Source organism: Haemaphysalis longicornis, unplaced genomic scaffold (assembly GCF_048455015.1).
Source record: "Haemaphysalis longicornis isolate Haplotype H1 unplaced genomic scaffold, Haemaphysalis longicornis Haplotype H1 scaffold_5, whole genome shotgun sequence".
In the NCBI taxonomy this organism is placed as follows: Eukaryota; Metazoa; Arthropoda; class Arachnida; order Ixodida; family Ixodidae; genus Haemaphysalis; species Haemaphysalis longicornis.
The window spans coordinates 132567739-132585780 of record NW_027526385.1 but is presented as its reverse complement, the minus strand read 5'-3'; positions in this window follow the sequence as shown (position 1 = coordinate 132585780).

Below are 18042 nucleotides of genomic sequence, written 5' to 3'. Positions count from 1 at the left end.
GCTTTTTTATTCCAATTCTGTCAGTCGATGACTTCAAAAAAAATCGGATTTGTCGTCCGGTAGTGCTTCTTCCGATCGGGATGTTGTTTAAAGCTGCTCCACCAATGTTGGGAAACCTTCTGGCTGTGCCAGTAAAAAAAAGTTTTAGTAGGTTTTGGGTTCGTTGTTGGTGGCGAAAAAGCCCTTCGCGACTGGAACTCCACAATGCTGGTGAAGAATTATGCGTCGGGGAGACGATGAGGTCGAGATGGTTATAACATTGAGTACCCTTAGGCTCACAACCATGTTTAAAAAAGATCAGAAAACCTTGTTGGATTGATACATTATAGGGTTTAACGCGCCGACGCAACGCAGACGATGATGTGGACAGTAGTGGGGGGTCCGAATAATTTTTACCACCTGGGTATCTTTAACGTGCGTCTTAATCTCTTGCACAGGGGGACGTTTTTGCTTTTTGCCTCTATCAGAAAATCAGCCGCCGTGGCCAGGAGTCGAACCCGCGTCCATGTGAGAAAACCTTGCTGCTATTGGCGATGGACAACTCTACGTACGCCTTAGGCCTCCAATCATAACCATTGACTCTTAAATAGGCCAAAGAAGTTCCACATTTATGGGCACTAAGCGCGAAGGCTAGGTAGTTTTAAGGTACAGCTAAGTCTCCCTGAAGTCATCTCAGGCAGGAGTATAATAACTGGCACACATTTCATACCAAGTAGTAGACTTGCTTTGTCAGTCAGGCCTCTCTAATCTCCCAGTGATTGGGGCAAACGTTGCCCCACCATATTTTTTACGTTCCTTTCCTGTCAGAGACGTGGTTGCCGCAGGGAGACACGGACACACTCGCCGGAGGGGCAGGTTTCTCATGGTTCGAGAGGGCTGTATGCACCGGCGTGCTTACGAAATTCCCCTCCGGGGCTTACGCACGCGAGCGTTCCCGAACAGCCCCAACGTATGGAACCTTGGAACCACAGCTCTTTTTTGCCGTAACTGGACGCGGCCTAATGAAGCGTCTATACAAAATCTGCGGTACTCAAAATGATATAACGGCGGCAACAACAAAGACAATTGGGGCGCCACTGTGCGTAACCTTCCTGCTCACGGCTTTTACCTGTGGTCGCACTACCGCCGGCATGACCGAAGAAGCCAGCAGTCCTACAGGGCATTCTCTGCAATAACACAAAATACTGCCCAAGCGGAATGCATAGCGCAGTATCCGTCGTGGATGAACCAATTCCATCGTCCTCATCAGCGGCCAGCGATGGTAATGTTTCCCCTCACGAAACATTACCGTCGTTTTTCATACATTTCGCATGGCACCCTAATTACGCCATTGATGCATAAGTGGTAGCAAGCATCCGCATGGATATTTATTACGTGTGCGGCCACGCAACCCAGATACTACTCGGACGATCACGGAGAGGCAATATATATTTGTAAAAACTTGAAGATAAGGACGGGCAGAAGAAACTGGGCAAGAGCGGCGGGCTTATACTGTTTGCCACCTGAAAATACGTCTGGCCTTGCGTGTCCTACCTTGTACTTGAACTGGCCACTGCGAAGCACGTACTCACATTACTCATTGGTCGCAGGGGTGGAGTGGAGGTTAAATGGGCCCTCTTGTGCCAAGTGGATTGTTGTTAATAGGGATTTACAGTGTTTGAAGTTATGGGGGTACGGGGTAGGAGATCTGTGTTTAGAATATTGGTGGTTGAAACATGTGGTGAGCTGCACAGGTCTGCCGTACCGTGCATCATCGTCTTCGTCTTGGCGGTCTAAGGCTCCCAAAGCATAATATTGTATATTGTTGGCCGCGCCCTTTAAAAAGTCATCTCTTCAATTGCTGCCTTGGCGCTGAGATGCATGCTGGTGCCCCACGTAGTATAGACTAAGCTGCTCGACATGCACAATATCATTCCGCAAAGCACAACAAACTCAGGCTTTGGCAACAGAAGGAATCTCGTATCTGGCATGGGTTACCTGGCGTAAGACACCAATATAGCCTAAATAACGCGGATACTTTGGTGGAGTTCGACGAGAAGATGTTGGGTTGATTTGTGCACACAATAACGAAATGAAAGTACGTGTAATGGTGGTGCTGATCATAGGCTTACTTCTAAGAAGTAGGAGAAGTATAAAGTCGTGTGGGAGATATTCTCCATACATAGTCAGCGTGGTCATGTTGTCACCAGCGTATTCAGGGGCGAAACGGGAAAGTTCATCAGGTCAGCAAGTGCGGTGTCGAAAAGCCCAGTACCCTCACGGCCATAACGAAGGCCGAATATGGCGCAACCTCCGGAATCTGCGTGTGCAGCTTTCCAGGAGGAAGTAACAATCAACAAAGCTAAGCTTGATACTCTCTAAACCGGGTAATTAGGGCACAACACGGAATAGAGAGGCCAGCAGCATAAGCAAGAAAATGCAGCCGAGGTTAAATATAAATTACGAACAAACAGTCTATTATAGTGGGCATACTTCACAATAGCTGATGATTTGACGGCCTCGGTCAACGCTTTCGTTTACTGCCAGTGAACTGGCGTGACGCCGAGTTTATCGATTTTTATTTATCCTAAGCATGTTGAAGGGGGTCGGAGTGGCAGGTATACGACGGGAATAGGAGATGATGGGAGCAATGGGCCTTTGCAACGAAGTAAACGGTAGTGCAATGAGGGCGTTAATGAGAGAACAGACAACGGAGGGAAGTCGAGGCAAGATGGGGGGTTCCCGTGATTGGTAAGAGATGGCGAGTTAAGTAAATTCAAGCTGTCAAAGGTATCTGTGCTAAGCATATGTAACGGACGTATGCGGAAGTGCTGAAGGTAGCCGATGCCGAGTTGTTTCTTAGTGGTGTCGGGCTACCGCTGACAGAAATTTACGAGAACACCGCACACCATGAAACATGTGCTTTAGCACCACAAGAGCATACCGGTGAGGGGCAATATCGAGCAGTTACCCAGGTACTGTAGCTGCTGCGCCCCACCTTCCCACTTGGTTCTCGTCCGGCGTTCTTCCACTCGGAGAACCTCTTTCCTTGTATTCATTTTAACAGGGACACAAAAAATAAAAACAAGTGCGCGCTATTTACGCGCTAATAAACTTTGGGCACACTAGGTATAAATCTTTAAAGGGCGAAAATTCAACACACAAGGATAAGATGGACACCGAAGCCAACGGCATATCAAAAAGAAATATAAACAATTTCTTAAAGATTATTTAAGAAGATATGATAGGATATTAAAAGACCCGCATCAAAGTTATACACTGAAGGAGATATGGTTGAAACATTCCTAAAACAAAACTATTAGGAGTGTGGGTGTATGGACCCTTTTTGAAGGTTTATGCCGCAGGTGTATGTAGAAAACGGGTGAGTTACAGTGTATGCAATCGAAAAAAACTGCAGGTGTTAACAATCAGCTTTTTGATTTACGCCTGCCGAGACGGTCTACCGTTTGACGCTATAAAAAAACGCTTTATACTACAGACAAGTACGCAAACGTATACTCTCTCCAGAAGTTCAAGCAATCTTTTTATTCATCTAATATAAATACCTCCACGAATCAATGATTTCTCAAAGGGCGCTTGTGCAATGATAAAATGAATTGGTTTGTGCGTAAGCCAGCGCTTGAGTGGCTGCATCCAAAAACAGCGCTAGTAGCACTTTTATGATACTCTGAATACCAGCTGCAGGATAGCGCATATTTGACAAGCAGCTGCGTTCGTGTCTCGACAACACAAAATTGAGAGAGAAACCTAATCGGATTACTCCATGGCGAGAGATGGGCACAGAAACAGCACCCTTCGGGGCAAGCTTACAGCATGGCTGGAACAGAGCAACATCAGGATGCGATGCTGTCGACCTAATTGAACCTTCTCTAAAGTAACGGGTATTTTACCCCAAAGCACCAACAGCCAATGAGCTTTCACACTCCTTTACACCAATCCCAAACACTGTACAGACACAAGAACATTTTTCTAGTTCGTGAGAGTCACAGCACGTTGACCCTGAAGTGTCAGAGAGGGGTAACAGGAGAACTCAGCCAGCGGAGTCTCCTCGCATGTTTAGGCTCCACGCAAGGGCCGCCTGTCCCGCATTGAGCAAGTGCACGGGGATATAGTCACAGCACCAAGCGCGCACGCCTCAGAAACACCCCTGCATGTTATGGCTTCTTTGAGGAGGGACAGCTTTATGACCAACCCAACAAAAACTTCCCCGCACTACGCAACCACTGCGTATTGAACGTCTTGGTTAAGATTCGTTCTATCTGTGCGGTAACCACCGACGTATAATCTGCTTTACTACCCAAGTGCATCTTCGACGTCTCACCAAGTGTGCAAACAGGTAGAAGACTGTATTTTGTTCTGTTTTTGTGACCCACTATATTTTTAGCACGCGCGCACAGGATAGTCACGCGTTGAATCGTAACCGCTTCTCTTCTAAGGGGATTGAGATCCCGATGGATACGGGCTAGCAACCGTTCCAGGAGGGTTTCATTTGAAGAGAAGTGGTGGGCAGACTGTCGACGCCATGCTTGGGCCGAACGACACCGGGACAGTCTCCTGGGCGACTCGGTTGAAGGCGATGTGCTGGATTTTCACCAGGTCAGGCAGTTGACGAAGAGTGGTTTCTTAGTAATATCTTTGTATCTGGCTGTAGCTACCTAAGATAGGTCGGTGACCGAATAGTACGCCTGTGGATTTTTCGGGCAAGGAATACGACAACACCAAAAAACAACTAAATAGCCGAAAACCGTGAAGACAATTCTACAGGGAACATTAGGCAGGCTTCTGGTTGCGATATAGGTGCACAATTAACGAACTACACTAGTTTAACTTTCGCCAAACAGTACTTTATCCAAGCAAACGAATCTGTAAGGGTGACATTTCGCGTCAATGGAGATGTGTACACAAAAGGAAATGCACTTGTAATGGCGAAACTGGCACTGGGAAAGAAAGTAATCGAGAAAGACAGGTGCCTAAGGGCCAAATCTGGCGTTGATAGCTGCGATTCAAGCTCCAGGCATAGTTCTGAGCTTTCCGATTTTGAAATCGCACCTTAGGTACAGCCGTACTGAAAAAGATACCGCGAACCGCTGACAGGACATCGGGCATTCTCTGAGACGCATCTGGAGCGCGCCAAAAAATGGCCGAAATTTGCACCGCTTGAGTAGGCGCTCGCATGCATTCTCATGGGCCGACAGTTCTGTGTAGGCCCTGCGCAACACCAGCCTACGGCGCTGCCCCCTTGCACGCAGGCATTTGAACTATTGCCGTAAGTACGACAGAATGTTTCACGTCCTGGTCTTCCTTGCCATTTAACAAGTCTGTCTAAGCAAACGCCAAAGAGTATTATTGCTATGTTTCATATGCCCCGGCCGCTCGGCATCGGCTCAGCTTGTGGGCAACGCTTCGCAACCCCTCGACGCGAGCTCTCTCCTCGTACCCTCTCCGCCGCCGAATGCCCACCGGCCGCGGGACCTAGTGACGTCGGCACCCGAGAGATGGCGCTAAAGGACGTGGAGAAGCGGGCGGTGGAGTGGGAGAACAGCGCGGCTGGCGGAACAACTACTTGGGAGGCCCGGAGTTTTTTGTTGTGTCTGTGTGTGTACCCGGACCGGCGATACCGAGGTGATGTAAGAGATTTCCTGTACTCAACCGCAGTGTGCCTCATTTCTGGACAGCCGTAGAGAGCAGGCCCACGTCTGGCGCCCAACATTGGGCTGATTTCAAACCCACCAGTGAACCTTTGCTCTCTGCGGCGGCCGGGAAGGTGCCCACTGCGGTTCGAACCGGCATTCCTTTGTTCCGGCAAGGAAGCGCCATTTTGGGTCCTAGGCTACACGGACCTTTCCGCCGTATAGACGCATGTATAGTAAATTAGTTTGATGGTGTCGTTTCGGTTTCTTAATTTAGATTTTACGATAGCTGCGGAAGCCTGCCGTTTTTTGCGTTCTTCGTTCTGTGTTTGTGTAACGGCTTAAGTGACTACATTACATTGTGGGTATATATATGTAGCGTCTTGTAGGAAGGAATGTTGCTTGTGAGATGAAGTCGTTCGTGTATTCTGACGTGCGTTCGTGTATTCTGATGTGCGCCTACTCCAGCTTTTTGGTATTTTGATGTGTTTACTTGAGTTTTTTGTCGTATATTGTCTGGATGCCTCTGTTCCCGTTGTAGATTTCTTAATGTGGTTTGTTTGTCGCGTTACGTATGTAGCTAGCGCGGAGTGTTTTGTACTGGCCTGTATACGGTTTGGCGTTGTCGATACAGCTGATTCGTCTTCGCTAGCGATGGCCCCGAGCACAAGGAGTGAGACGGGACGGAAGGAGAGCATGCAGGGTCGGGGGAAGTTGCAGCCCGCAGATCTCGCATCAATGATGAGGCAGATGACTGCGATGTTCGCGGAGATTATCCGAACGCTCGGTTTGGCGCCAGTGGCCCCCGCCGGCCGCCAGTAGCGTCAGGTTCGCGCCGCGCTCTAACGTTGGGATACCCCCATACGCCGGCTACGGTGACGCGAAATAAGTGCACGAGTTCCTTCAACAAGTCGATTGCTAGCAAGCGGCGCTGGGCGCATCGGAGGAGGATGGGCTGAGGCAAGTTCTGCCCATCGCACTGGTGGGAACCGCTTCACGGTGAAGGCGCAGCCAGTCGGCGTTCACGTCAATGGCAGATTTTAAAGACAGATTCCGCGCGGAGTTCCTTACACCCGATTACGAGCATCGTATGAGGGACGACCTTGGTCTTCGCACCCAGCACCCCTAAGAGAGCCTCCTGGAGTACGTGCGGAAGATGCAGGAGCTCTACGAATGGGCCGACCCATACGGTCGCCGACGCGGACAAAGTAGCACAGGTATGCAGGCAATGCCACCCGCGTTTTAGACCGCACTTGTGGGGCCGATGTTTTGTTAACCTCGAGGCTCTCGCACAGGAAGCGCCAATAGTTCAGGCAGATTCGCTCGTCGAGCTGCGCTACAGGCTGCCACCGAGGCCCGGAGAATCGCTCGAACGGGGTTGCCCTTGGTCAGAAGAGCCGGTGCCTAGCGCCCATCAGGCCGAAACAGTGGCCGTGAGGCTAGAGACTACATCGAGTAAATGGAGCCTTCAATAGCTCCCCGGCATCACCGTAGTATAACCGGTTATACCCAATTGCAAGAGTACAAAAAAAAGGGCCAACCGGCAAAGAGAATTTTGTCCACCCGAAGGTGGAGAGAAATTAACAGGAAACTTTCTTGCGACCCACGGCCAGGGGGACGAGCCCGGGGGGACCCCCTTGTCCCCCCTAGGAAAAAGCCGATTAGGGTGGGTTGCTGGGAACGGGAACTTGGACATCGGGATGGGTTACGGGAAGAAGGGTGGCAATGGGGGGAGCAATTTTGCTCCAATCCTTTTGTCTGGCTCTCTTCGAAGACTGATTGATCAGTGAGGGCATCAGACAGTGCCAATTGCCAAATATGCGGTGCCTGCCACCGGTTACCGTTCACCCATAGGGTCTGATTACTGGGCCCCAACCGTCGGAGACAGGAAGTACCCTATTTGGTGGCGACGGCCGGGCCCCCTCCCGACCCCCAGCTCAGCGGCCGATGCGTACTAACGTCCTTGACCGACGGCCGTGTGAAACTCCGCCACTCTCAGGGCGCTAGACCCATACTCTTACAAGCAACGGTGCCGTTCGGGGATGGACGGCCGCCGATCGGCCCCTCGGCAAAACGCCGGCTTTCGAGGACAAGGGGCAGCGAATGGCGGCCACTAAAACTCCTCGGAAGGAAACAACGAAGGCGTTGGAAGGAGGCAGGCGGACGAAACGGCTCGTTTGTGTTGGTTTTGCCACAAGCATGGCCAATTCTCCTGTCAACGCCCCGAGAAAATGCATAGCACGCAGGGAAACTCGGATCACCAGCGGCGGTGAAGGGCGGTGGCTCGTCGTCGCCGGCGGTAAGCCAGAAGAGGGGGCCAGAAAGAAGGTATGCGAGGGAGCCCCCAGTGCACCCGACGCTGGTGCCGACGGGCAACTGGCCCCCTCCGCATGCAGGGTGCATGGAGACCCCTCTTCGTTTGCGCCACTCATGGGAGCGCAACTAGCTTGTCGAGAACTTTTAAATGCGAATGCATTTCTTAGTCGGGTGTTGTCGTGCGTTGGCCGGCGTGGGCCTAGCAACCGGAGCACATGGTAGCTCGGGCGGGAGTAGCGGAGGGCAAGGGGAGAGGAGGAGCGCGCTCGGGCGTTTGAGGGCGCTCGCATCGCGGAGCTCGGCGGAGAGAGCTCGCGCGCGGGGCGGGCGTGTTGCGCGGGTCTCTCTGTCCTCTCCGCGTATCCTCTCTCCGCTCGCTGCGCTCGGAAAAATATATATAAATGCAGTGGAGCGCGCGCCTCTCTCCGTGACTGCTTGCCGCAGCGCACTCATCGGTGCACCCAATGCATTCGCATTTCCGCACGATCCCCTTCGGGGAGGAGGGGGGAGTTTTTTGCTCTGGTCGATACACGCGCGACGGTTTCTCTCATCGGGGACGACACCTTCGAAGCCTGCCGGAGAAGAATTCGGGTCAGGTCCGCTAGGACACCCTTGGGCTTAGCAACAGGGTCAGCGAAAGCAGAGGGATGTGTTAGACTTTCGCTCACATTGGACGGCAAAAAGCGCATTCAGCGTTTTGTTTACTTGTCTGGCTTGTCCACCTCGGTCATACTGGGGAGAGGCTTCCTTTCAAAGTAGGGCATTGTGCTCGACATGGGGAAGAACGGCTGCCAGTACGGGCCGCTAACCCTGTTTTTTTCCTTTCGCGAACACGCCGACGCCCGGTTTAGACCGCAGCTGGCAACCAATCTCAACTGTGCCGCGGAAGGCGAGCGGGATGCGTCAGGAAAAATGAGTGCCGAGGTGGAGGCGATTGTCGCATCTTGTGCAGGATGCGACGATCAGCATCGAATGTTGGCAGAAACAATGCTCCCCTTTTCGGATTGCTTTACCGAGAGACCTGGCTTGACAGATGTGCCAGCGCACGAGATAGACACGGGTGATACTCGGCCATTCCAGTTCAATCCGAGGCCGCTAAGTTCCTATACGAGGAAGCTTCTTGACTGCCCACTAGATGAAATGATCGAGACAGGCGCAGTGAGATCCTCACGAAGCCGCTGGCCATCTCCTGTAGTCTTGGCACTGAAAAAACGCGGTTCGCTATGGCTGTGCGTAGACTACAGAAAGCTGAACGCACTGACCGAGAGAGGTGCGTCCCCTTTTCCGAGTATTGAGTCGGTGATAGATCAGCTGGGCAACGCTCGCTACTTCACTGTGCTTGACGCTAGCAGAGGGTACATGCAGATTCAGATGTCCAACGCTGACATTGAAAAGACCGCATTCACCTGCCACCGCGGGCTCTTCGACTTCACTCGACTCCCATTTGGCTTGTCGAACGCTCCAAGTTCGTTCATGCGTTTGATGGATATCGTCTTGGGGGACGCAAGGTACAACTATGCGATGGCCTACCTGGTAGATGAGGTGATCTATTCTGAGTCTTTTGAGGAGCACCTCGTTCACTTCAGTTCCGTTCTTGAAGGCATGAGGAAGGCCGGTCTGCCGATCAACCCAAGGAAAGTGCAGCTGGCTTCACCTAAGGTAGATCTGTTGTGTTTTGTCGTGTACAATGGTACTCTGAGACCGAACGATGAGAAGCTGGAGGCTATCCTTAGCTACCTTCGACCCCTAGGCGTGAAAACCCTGCAAAGGTTTTGAGCATGGTTGCTTTCTACAGGCAACTCATGCCGCACAGTACGGAACTCGCACGGCCTCTTTACAAGCTGTTGCGTAAGAACGTAAAGTTGGTCTTAGAAATGGAAAAAGAGGGTTCCAACGTTTTTTTGGCTTGTGCAATTGCGGAAACTGCTAGTTTGCGCCCTCCCGACCTGAAAAAACCGTTTGTTTTGCAGACAGACGCTAGTGACTACGGTTTGGGAGCTGTTTTGTTGCAGGAACACGAGAGCGAGCTGCGGCCAGTCGCATTCGCGAGCCGCACGCTCACAGCTGTGGAGCGGAATTACTCCGTAACCGAAAAGGAGTTCTTGGCTATCATGTTCGCGTTGTCGAAGTTGGACATGTATCTAGATGGCGTGGTTCTCACTGTGCAGACGGATAACCAGGCACTGACGTGGCTGAAGGGGCTTGAAAACCCCGCAGGCAGGCTCGCGAGGTTGGCGCTGACGTTGTAACGTTACGCGTACACAATCGAGAACCGCCGAGGCTGCAATTACAATGTAGCCGATGCATTGTCGCACGCGCCGCTGAAGGCGTGTACACGCACGGCGAGCAGCCCCGATGGAGGCGGCGAAAGCGTGCGCGCCGAGTTGAGCGGTTTCAACGGCGGCGCGCGCCACCCCGAGAGGGGGAATAAAGGGCCGAACGGAGGAGTCGAGGCCGGCCATAAAGAGAAAGAGAAGCGGCACCTCGCAGCGGCGATTTCTCGCCCCCCGAGAACGGAGGCAGAAAGGAATATGTCGTGCGGGGAGGTAGTGAGTGAGGAAGAGCTCATTGAGGCCAAGAGAGAGAGAGAGATGAAACGTTTATTTGAACTGAAAGGTCTTGATTGAACTAGGGTAGGTTCAGAAAGCAGACGGTCTGTGCCAGCGGGTGCTGAAAAGGCTAGCGAGCGGCGTAGCTTGCATCGGTAATCCTTAGGTGTTTGACGCGTATCTGCTGGGCGACGATAGCTTATACTTCGCTACATTCCCCAACTGGATGACGAAGAGGTGGTTTCATCCCCCTTTCGAGTCGTGGTCCCAAGGAAGTTGCGGAAACAGTTTATGCGGTACTTTCATGACTCAGCTCTGGCAGGACATGACCGCGGCATAAGACTTAAGACAAGTTACGCCATGTCGCGACCTGGCCAGGCATGTGGAGAGACGTGCTGAGTTTTTCCCGCGCCTTCGGTCTTTGTCAGTTGGCGAAGCCGCGCGCTGGGAAGCCCGTGGGTTTTATGAAGCCGGTGGAAAGCAGCTACCCGTGGCAGATTGTAGCTTGTGACGTAAGAGGACCTTCCCAAGATCCGCCCGAGGAAACAAGTTTATTCTGGTTATAACAGACCACTTTTCTAAGTGTGTGGAGTTGCTTCCCCTTAGAAAGCTAGCGTCGCAGCGGATTGTAGACAAGCTGTTGGAGATATGCACTTGTTTCGGCTTACCCTTCGACCTGATCACTGGCAATGCTTCGTATTTCACAAGCAAAGTCTTTTCAGACTTTTGTCGAACGCTGCACATTCGGCACAGGAAAACGAGTCCTTATCATGCTCAGAGCGACATCACCGAGAGGGTGAACCGGAACCTGAAGTGCGTGCTGGTTGCGACAACCAAGGAGCATAAGGACTGAGACGCGCGTTTGCCTGAGCTGGCTTTCGCCATTAGGACTACCATAAATAGGTCAACGGGTTTGACACCAGGTTTCCTAGACTTCGGTAAAGAGATCGCTTTCCCAATGGAAAATGCTCTGCTATACGCAGCGCGGGAAACGCCCCTTCTCTGTCGCAGTACGCGGCTGGGCTCCGGGAACGGCTATGGGCAGCCCAACGCACAGCTAGGGAGAACCTCGACGTGGCGCGGATGAAGCAAGCCGAGCAGTATAACAAAGGCCGTCGTCACCTTGTGTAAAACCTCGGTAACCTAGTGCTAAAGAGAACACACCCACTCAGCAACGCTGCACGGGGTTTCACCACAGCGCTCGCACACAAAGGGGAAGGACCATACAGGATAATGGCGCAAACAACTCTGCTCACGTATGAGATGCAGTCGCTCGAAAGCGACGAGGTGGTGGGTCCTGTGCACTTTAGCGACCTAAAGGCCTATCATGTTCGCACTGGCAATGATAATAGTAATAATAATAGTAATAATGACTTTATTTGGCATCAAGGATACATGATGCAGGAGACCTGCAGAAAACGCTGGCGTGATGCCAGCTTGACAAGGCCGCAGGCCCCCCTCCCTCTCCCCGAACTGAGGATACCCGAAACGGAACGCGGGAGTCCCCCTCCGACTGTCAGAACTATCGGCGATAAGACTCGCATCCATCGCTACGATTTCCAGCTGAGGTAAGAGCTCGCGCCTGCGCGTAATCCCTTCGTTCGTTGCAGGAACCGCGGAGGCAAAAAGAACAACGGTTGACCGGGTCCCAACCCCCCGCCGGGCTCGAACCCCCGCAAGCGCTGGCGGGGACCCCCACCGGCACCGGCCACCACGCCTACCAATGGGAGAAGCGGCCGCAGGGTCCGCCCGGCAACATAAGACCCAATGGCCGGGGGGCCTGAAGGCGCTGTGCTCCACCGGCGGCACCCTCGTCGCCAGCTGGAACGCCCACAGGATCGGTGCCCTGCACCTGGAGCAGACAGTAAGGAACGAGAGGGTGGCTCGGGCCGCAGCTGCCGGCGCGGCTGGCCTTCTCCGGTTGGCGCCGTCCGAGCTTACCGCCGGGCTCGTGGAGGTGGCCGTGCGGGTGTTGATAGCAACCCGCCCGGACCTGCTGACGTCCGTCGGACGCGGCCTGGTGTCCGGTGAGCCCTTGGAATCTGCGGCGAACCAGGGGCTGCGGGTGGCCGGCCCGCGTTCGTCGCCCCACCAAACGGGGCACCGGACCCGGCCCCCAGGAGCCTGCGGTGACACAGCGGGGCGGCCGGGCAGTCGTCCGCGGCCCCTCCCGGGGCGGCCACTGAGGCCAGTCCGGGGCACGCGCTCGAGTCGTCCAGCCTGACGCCGGAGGACACCGGCGACATGGACCTCTCGGAGGAGGCCGCTGACCAACTGCGTCTAGGGACGGTGGGGAGGTGTGAGGGGGGAGAGATGTGGGGAGCGCATCGGCGCACCTCACCTCGAGCTCTCTCCTCGTACTCTCTCTCCCCACCAACGCCCACTGGCTGCGGGACCTGGGACCTGGGCACCCGTGAAATGGTGCCAGTGGACGTGGAGGGGCGGGCGGTGGAGTGGAGAAGTGCGCGGCTGGCGGGACTCAAACTCGGCAGGCCGGGAGTTTTTTTGGTGGTGTCTGTGGGTGTAGCCAGACGGGTGACAGCGAGGTGATGTGCGTAAAAAGTTTTCTTGTTCTCAACCGCAGTGTGCCTCATTTCTGGACAGCCGTAGAAAGCAGGCCCACAAGCTAAACGCAGCGACGGAATTCCTATGAGGTCAGCCTACGTTTGCCCTTCGTCAGAAGCCTCAGCTTTTGCTGAGGTACGCAGGACGTGGTCGGCGGCAATGTTATAGCTTTCGACTGCCCATCTCCTTTCGCAACCTGACCCCGTTTCGGCCGATCTACCGTGTTTAAGGCCATTCTGTCGAGCGAAATTCGGTACCAAGCAGAGCTACAAAGCCATTTTGCCTTATCAACGACTGTCACAATGGTTTCTTTATCTAAAGGTTTAGAATCTGTTTATTTTTTTTGTTTTACTATCTATATAAAAAATTCGAGCAGTACTGTTTAGAGTGAATACATAAAAAATACAGTGCGAGTATCAAATAGGAGAAAAAAAACAATGTATAAGCTACAATATTGCACGCGGAAACACATTTCATTTTCACGTAGCCAAACACAAGCGTCGTTGCCAACAATGCTGTCTGTAGAAGAAGGTAAGACGCTCCATTCTACGATTCTGTTTAGAAAAAAAAGATAACCTAAACAAATCAGGTTTGGTATGAAATTCCAGTAGTTATGATTGTGCTCGACTGGCTGGAATATGTAATATGGGTTAGATACGTTCATGTCGCGAGGTATTGTGAGTTGCTGTAGTAAACATGTACCGCCAGACTTTTTTTAATCTCTAGCAACTCCCACCCTAAGGACTGTTTTAAACTTGTCATGGCTTGAAGCTTTGCTTTATTTGGAGAAACAAAACGAGTTGCAAAGTTCTGTAATTTTCCTAATTTCCTTTATTCACTTGTTGGCTTATATGACACAGTGCATGTTTTGTCCGTTACTCATCTGATATAGGTTTCATTTATTCGCTCTCCTGGACACTGGCAGAACTTTCCCGCGTAACTACACAAGAAAGCTAGCATGTGGCTGCTTTTGATGTTCCAGAATTTAAATGTTTATTACAGCACACTGTCGGTGTACGAAACACACATACATCCTCAAATTCACTAACACTCTCCAGCGTTTACCTGTTTATGGCATCAGCTTTTTTCAAAGCATTTGCGGCCTCTGGAAAAAACATAACTATAATTTTTTTATCTAATCGGAATACTTACACAGCCTTCTTCGTGTATGTCAAAGCAATGTACGTAACATGAGGGAGGCGCCGCTTCAAGCACCCTGAATACGAAACATGTAAGCCATTGTTTTGTGTCCTTGCAAATTAACCTCGAAATCGTTAAAGTCGCGTAGTCTAGAGAAGGCATAGCCCAAAAAAATGCCCGAAGACAATAAATCTTTCCTACAGTGTTTTTGTAGCGAACTCAATATACCCGAAGAAATTTTAGTGACGCTCCTTTTACGCTCAGTGTTCACGAAGGGCTTCGCCCGCTTTCCCTTCGATACTTAGTTTCGCGATATACTTTGATCTTACGGTTTCGAATTGCTTCGATCCGTCTTCTAAGAGTTCCGCAAAGCATTGTCGTTTGCTGCGGCAAAGAAAAACTGTGTGCGATGAACGCCTTACACTTTAAACCTCCCAAGAGCTTAGGAGCGTCGGGAATTCTGATGTGAGGACAGCAAAACATTTACTGAGACCAATTATCTTACCTATTTCCGACAAAAATATATGGGACCATAAGTCTGCTGAAATATTGTCAAGGTGACACCATCAGAGCTGCTCCTGTTATATCATTCACCAGTTCGTTTACCTTCATATTGCCGGGCCATTAGGCTGCGTTGAATACGTTAGCTAAGGTGCCAACGGAGATAATTGCACCACTTATGTCGGTGGCCCTATTATGAATCTTGATAAAAAATGTCGAAGATTCCCGTTCATTCAATATACATCAGGAAAATCGGTTTAGTGAAAGTGCTCTGACGCCGCAGAACCTCACAAAGAAGTAGAAATACGTGGGCAAGGAGACGGTGAAGGGAACGACACTCAAGGAGACAAAGTTCGTGAGTTGCGCCCACGTTAAAGAGTATCGGCGGGAAATAAAGAACTCTATGGGAGACCATAGTGCCGAGTGAACGTAATTGTGGGACTTCGCGGCGACGTAAAAGGAAGACGCAAGATGGTTCTCAGAAGTTTGACGTCATCAAAAGAGTAATACGGGTGTGTGAAGGCTGTACAGTAGTGCTGGAAAGGCAGAAGAACACCATTGATCAAACGTCTAGAGATGCGGTTAGGAACGTGGAATCATTGAGTGTAAAGGACACTCCTTCAAGTCTGAAGGGTTCGCGAGCTTTACCCCACCCGACTAAGCGACGCCGACACAGAAGGAACAGAAATAACCGATTTATTCTGGGCAACAGAAAGACATGTTTAGAAAACATCCGCATAGAATAGAATGGTCGTGGTTGCAGTCCACGGCCTCATTCCGCTCCAATCCCGGCGATCCGCCGCGACCAGGCTCCGTCGTCCAACTCCCCCCACTGCTCTTGTGAGCGGCGCTTTTAAGACACTGGGTTGGTTGTGCGCATGTTCCTGGTTGTACGCGCAATGCACATGTTTGTTGCTACTCACTATTCGTCGCACACACGCGCACAATCACATGGCACCCTCCCGTCACTATCGGCATTTCAGGCGCGCTCACTGCACCGTAATCAGCCTACGTGGGCGCACGTAGGGGCTGCGTCCCTTCAAATTAAATGTTAAAAGATAAAACAAAGCTGACCACAACAATGGCTGACTGGAAGAGTTTTATTGCGGTCATTGAGGTCAAGAACCGCGTAATAAAAATGTGCGATGGGATTGAGCAAACCCATCTTGAAGCTCTAGACGCAAAAAGACGGCTTTTACCAGTAACTTGGTATCCTAAACGGGTACTGCGAAGTGCCTGATAAAATAAATCTATTTTCAATCCCGGGGACGCGGATCAAGTTGTGAGTGCGTTAACAATGATTAAGGAAGGCGATGCTCTATATAGCAAATTGAGAGATATAATGTTAGGTTTGAACAGACAAACTTTCATAGCGAAGGATAGCAGCAATTCTGCAAATAGTGACGCGTCCTTGTCTGAGGCATGCCGCGTTGACCTGAGGAAGCACAGCGCCTAGATGAAGATCGTTCTCCAAAACCTGCGTGGCATTTTTTAGTAGGTTGACGCCTTGTGGGAATTTTTAGAGCGCAAACAATAAAGATGAACTGGAAGATGTTTTCAACGAGGTTGCCAGCGAGTGCTTTTGCTATAAAGGTTCTCCTAAGTCAGGACGAAACAGTTTACGTAAAATCGCCGTCATCTGGGACAACTTTCGACCTTCAATAACTGCTACCCAGATGAACTCTTTTCTTAATACCATCAGGACAAACCTTTTCCTCTAAGCCTCCTTGGCCTGCAGCGTTTTGAGAAATGCCCGGGTGACTGGGAAAGAAACACGCATGGATCCGTCGCACCGGCGCGAAGGAATGTGTAGGAAGTTGGTGTCAACATTATTCCGTTTAAAAGGTTGTTGGTGATGAGACTCCAATAAAGTGTCCCTCTTTCCGCGTAGTCTTTTTCTCTGCTTTCCACACCTCCACCCTCCAAAAAACGATGACAAAAAAGCTCGCGCAAAAACTTCAGAAATAAAAATAATAAATGGCAGTACGATATGTAGATGCCCACTGTGTACGTAAAATCGTAATGAATAAAAATTATGGAAATCTCCTCGCAATCTGGGATACCCTTCAACGCACGATTTAGGCTCTTACATGTGGAGAGTGCCTCGTATTTTCATACGTGCCAACCTAAGCCTTACGGAATACAAAAAGTATCATACTGTAGCACTACGTTGCGCTAACTGGTTGGGAACGAACCTACGGGAAAATGGTCGACGATTACTGTACTTCTAATGCGAAATTTTACAGAGCGCGGCTGCACCTTTCTCAGTCCCCACGCATACCTGCTGCGTCTCAGGAAGTTATCGCGTGATCAGCGAAGCCGCTGCAGAGCACGCTATTCTGCCGTTATCACACCACGCAGAGCGGCCGCCGAGCATGTTGTAAATCGTGTTTGGGCCTCCCAGCAAATGTAATGTCGTTCGTGTGAGCCACGCAACGAGGAGGACGCGTAACGACCGATTTACCTGCATCCCGAAGCGCGTGTGGGCTTATGTGTGCGGCCTCGGCACACTGCCGTCCCCCTCAAACATTCGCCCTACTTTTATCCACGGCTTTTTGTCGGGCTTATATTCGTTGGTGTCTTAATTGTGTCGGTTGACGTGTAGAGCATCGCTCCCTGGGAGCATATCGCGCTACCTCAGGACACCGCGCTCCCTCTGACACTTTCGCCGCACTTTTCTGTGTTTTTTTTCTTTTTCTTGCGTAGCTGTTCTCTTCGTTTGCTCGATACAAAGTCAAAGACGCCACCAAACACTAACGAATACTTATCAGCTGTGCACTAAAATGGCGCGAGTGGTTTACTCAGTAAACCATGCAACGCCGTGTATTTCTACAAATAAGCACAATTGGAGGAAGTAACCCACACAGTTTCTATAATAGCGTAAATGCAGATACTTGCTCCAACGGAATTACGATGGAGAAAAAGTAGAAAAGTAGAAAAAAATAAAAAGGTTCAAAAATCAACTGGTAAGATCAATATTCTGCATTTAGTACATGGACCCCTATAAAACGCCTAAGTAAAAACATTTATTAACAAAAGTTGGAAATACAAACAAAAATAGGGTACCAAGCCATTCCTATACTATGGCTTGCAAATGGAAGTAAATGCGGAATTTTAGAAGTCTAAATTTACTGGATTAGTAATAACAAACAAAACTCAAAAACGATCAGTTAGTCGAACTTTTTTTGTACTCGTACCAAATCTGGCTGCGACGAACGCACAGTGTATACAAGTGGATTACAGATGCTAATCGTTATTAGACCATTCTCTAAAGTTCAGCCGACTTTTCATCTACTAAACTTGTACTCGGTGGCCGTTTTTCTGAAAGAATGACCGAGAGA